At 46.9% G+C, this 3,629-nt stretch overlaps 1 protein-coding gene across 1 annotated transcript in view; it reads right to left on the bottom strand.

Annotated features, from left to right (window-relative positions):
• The window catches only part of KCNS3 (potassium voltage-gated channel modifier subfamily S member 3), a 24,192-nt gene extending 23,529 nt beyond the window's left edge, over positions 1–663 (bottom strand). Inside the window, exon 1 of the mRNA XM_085304891.1 lies at positions 487–663. The gene's annotated coding sequence lies outside the window, so the exon portion shown is untranslated. The remainder of the gene's footprint in view (positions 1–486) is intronic.
• Between the last annotated feature and the right edge of the window lie 2,966 nt (positions 664–3,629).

Genomic DNA, 3,629 nt, shown 5'->3' with positions numbered 1-3,629 from the left:
CGCCGCCGCCGCCTCCGCCCCTGGCCGCGCTGCAGCCGCCCCGGAGGGTTCCCGCACATCGCTCCGGCGATCTCGCTCCGCGTCCAGSGGGTCCCGCTCCGTCCCCGACGGGGCCCGCTCCGTGCCCAGGGGTCCCGCACCACCCCCGAGGGCTCCCGCTCTGCGCCCGGGGGTCCCGCTGCGCGCCCAGGGGCTCCTGCTCTTTCCTCGGGAATCCTCCTGCTTCCTCGGGGATCCCGCTCCTTCCTCGGGGATCCCGCTCCGCGCCCGACACCGTCCCCGGGCAGGCTGCCGAGCTGACCCGAGCTCTCCCAGCCCCTAGCTGCCTACCGGGAGTTCCCCGTCCCCGGTGCGACCGGGAGGCCGAGGCAGCCCCCAGGGGAGCGGCCGGAGGGGGCAGAAAGGCTGCCGGTGCCGCGGCGGCGGCTCCCGCGGCGCGGTGCGGGGCTCCCGCGGCGGCGGCGGCTCCCGCCGCTCGGCTTTTACCTTCCTGCTGCGGTTCCTGGCGCCGGTGCCAAGTACCACGCGGGTCGTGACAGTACCGAGGGGACTGATCTGCTCCTGATTCACTACGGCCGGTTTGCTGAAGTAGCAAACACACGGCGTCGTGAGCAGCCCGCGTGGGGTGAAATGCGGCGGGTGCCCCCTCGCCGACGGAGCGACGCAATTTCTGCTCAGTGTTACGCCCCAGAGCAGTTGTCTGTATCCTCATACATCAACCGAAGGCGGGGGGAAGCGGGAAGTTTGGCTCCCTCCCATTACAAAATTGCAGTCACGCGGCCCCTTGGGAATGGAATATTTTGGCACTTCTGATTGTATCGTCATGAAAATTGCCAAGGAGGAATGTGGAGGTTTATTCTTTCGCTGAAAAGTTTGATGTAAAGAATTTTTTTTATTCCTTTTGCAAACTTTTCCAAATTTTAATTGAAAAACATCTCAACTATTAACAGCATAATTATTTTGCAGAATTTAGAAAAAGATCGATTTCCTCATAGCTTTTTCTTCCATTTTTTCCAAAATTCTCCTCTGCATTTTTTCCTCTCAGTTGCAAAGACTGAGGGAATCCTAAGAAAATATATTTTTCTCTGATTATGTTTTCTATATTCCCTTAAGTTATTTTGCTGTGCAGAAAGGGTTCTTTTTCTTCCATCTCACAGTATATGGTTGCCCTAATAAAAAGTTGTTTATCATTTTCCTGTTTCATTAATCGCAGAAATTTTAATTACTGCAGAATATGATTGTCTATGTATTTCATGAACCCTTCCATTTTATGCACAGCAATCTTCATTTCTGCTACATATATTTTTTGAAAAACATAATTAAACGGAAGTATGCTAAGATCAAAAGTAATGACTTGCACAGAATGACATTTAGTTATAGAAAGTTTGCAGTAATGCAGTGCTTCCTACTACTAAATAAGGAGTGACAATCTCAGAACTATTTGAATACAGAAATGTGAACAGAATACTTCCTGAACACAAATGAGGTCATCTTAGTGGGTCATTTGGAGAACTCAGCATAAAATCTCAAAGATCCTGCAGAAATATCATCTCTGACTTTGGAAATGATACTGCAGCACAGCAGCCCATCAGACGGTTACACAACCTAAGCCATCACAGGCAGGAATGTGAGCCCACTGGAAAGCACCAGGAAGGTGAGCAGCATTTCACTAATCAGTGAACATGCATTTTGTAACACATACTGAGATTTACAGGGGCAAAGGATGAAATAGGCTCATTACTCAGATCTAGAAGCCTGGTGATCCTGTGCTTGTCCACTGGATATCTCCCATGCGCCTACTCTGCAAGCTGTGGAGAACAGAAACATGCTGTCTTGGCATCTCACTGTGCCAGTCAAGATGCAACTGCATTACAGTATCTTTCAGCTCCTTCCATCGGCATACTCTGGCATTGCTCTTTTCTGTAGAAGAGACCCAGTCCCTTGGGGACARCAACATTTAGAAATATCAGTTGTCTCGTCCCAGTGTTCTACAGACTTTTCTTTCTTTTCATTTTTTTCATCAAGAAATATTACAAGATGTAAGAGCTGCATTTATTTTTGTATTTGATGCGTCATGGCTTCTTTCCACATAAGCAGTGTTTGAGCACTGAGCTGACTGCAGGAGCATCTTCCCTTACAAAGCAATTTTTCATGTGCTTCCCCTAAAACAGAGCAGCTCCCCTGAGCTGTGATCAAATTGTTATATGGAGGGCTGACTGGCAGGTTTTTGCATCTTCATTTGAAAACATGCCCTGAAGTTCACTTGACTCCTTCATCTGGAAAAGGAGAGAGGTCATTTCTAGTTTTCTGGTGCAGGAAAACTTACGGGCAGCTGTTTGGAGTGGGCATGAGCTTAGCTGCTAACAATGGAGAAAATATATGGAGGAAAATTTAGGTTACAAGATGATCATATTTGTTGCACTAAATAAGTTTATAATATTGCAAAGTGATGTTAAGTGTTGCCCACTGGCATAAAAGGATTGTGTAATGAAGACTCTTAAGGATCAGTGGCATATATGAAGCCAGCCCACAGTATCTTGTGCCCTATCAAAGGTCAGATTGACCAGAAATATCTGTATTCTGAAACAAATGATTCCTAGAGCATCCAGATTAGTTTTTACAAACTCCCTCAAAATTGCTAGTAATAAACTAGCTCAGGCAAAACTGTTGTCTTAAATGCTTCTTAAGAGGACTTTAGTGATTCTATATTCTAAATTCTGGAAGTTTGCACTAGCTAGTGAACATGTGGCTACATTGGAAGGGATCGTGACTCCCCTAAAATGGCTTGTATCTTCTTTATGGCTCTCTAAAGTATTCACTGAGCCTATGCAAAGTAAAGCTGCCACTGGCTAACTGGCTAATCTAAACTGGAACGACAATGCCCTGAGCACTGTCATGCATGAGTTTGTTAAGTTTGTGTAATGTTGCCGTCCCTGGGGACTTGCTGTTTTTTCCCCTATTTGTTTTCTTCTCTGATTTGCTTTCATTCAACCAAATTCTGTCAGCAGTTACACCAGGGGGACCCTATTACAAGCAAATAGACTCAATGTTCTTCCTTCACAAACACTGGCAATTTAAACTGCACAGCTGTGGGACAAAGTGGGAATAACTCTGCCTTAGATACTTCTTCTCAGAAGCAAAAAGGAACTGGAGTGGCAATTCCTCTGTCAGCGAAAGCTGATCTGGTCTGCTATGTCCACTACAATCCTACCCACTCGACCCTCGCCTGCAAGGGAGTGCACAGAGCAGAGCCCACAATGCCACTTCCAGTCCCTGCATCGCTTGCTGATGTGTCTATCTGCARCCACCACATCAACGAACACAGCAAATCAGCACTCACTACTCAGGCACCTGGAAAATTACAGCTTTTCACTCTGCTGTTGACTTATATGTTTCTGAGAGTAGAAACTTGGGTTTCGTTTGCACCCTGGCTGGACACAAATTGTTTGATTCAGTTGAGCTTTGGATGTGGTTTTCCATATATCCACAGAGAATCTGTCCCCACTCACCTGTGGGTCAGAAGAAACAAAGTCATAGCAATTTGTTTTTACACTGTCACAAGTGAGAGGCAGGATAGAACGACAGTATTTCTGCACTTGCATTTGTGTGCCCACTTTGGGACTGTCTAT

This window comes from Rhea americana, unplaced genomic scaffold, assembly GCF_003343005.1.
Source record: "Rhea americana isolate MKP2758 unplaced genomic scaffold, rheAme1 scaffold_211, whole genome shotgun sequence".
Taxonomy (NCBI): Eukaryota; Metazoa; Chordata; class Aves; order Rheiformes; family Rheidae; genus Rhea; species Rhea americana.
The sequence above is the reverse complement of the archived record's forward strand: the minus strand, read 5'-3'. Positions and strand labels throughout refer to the sequence as shown.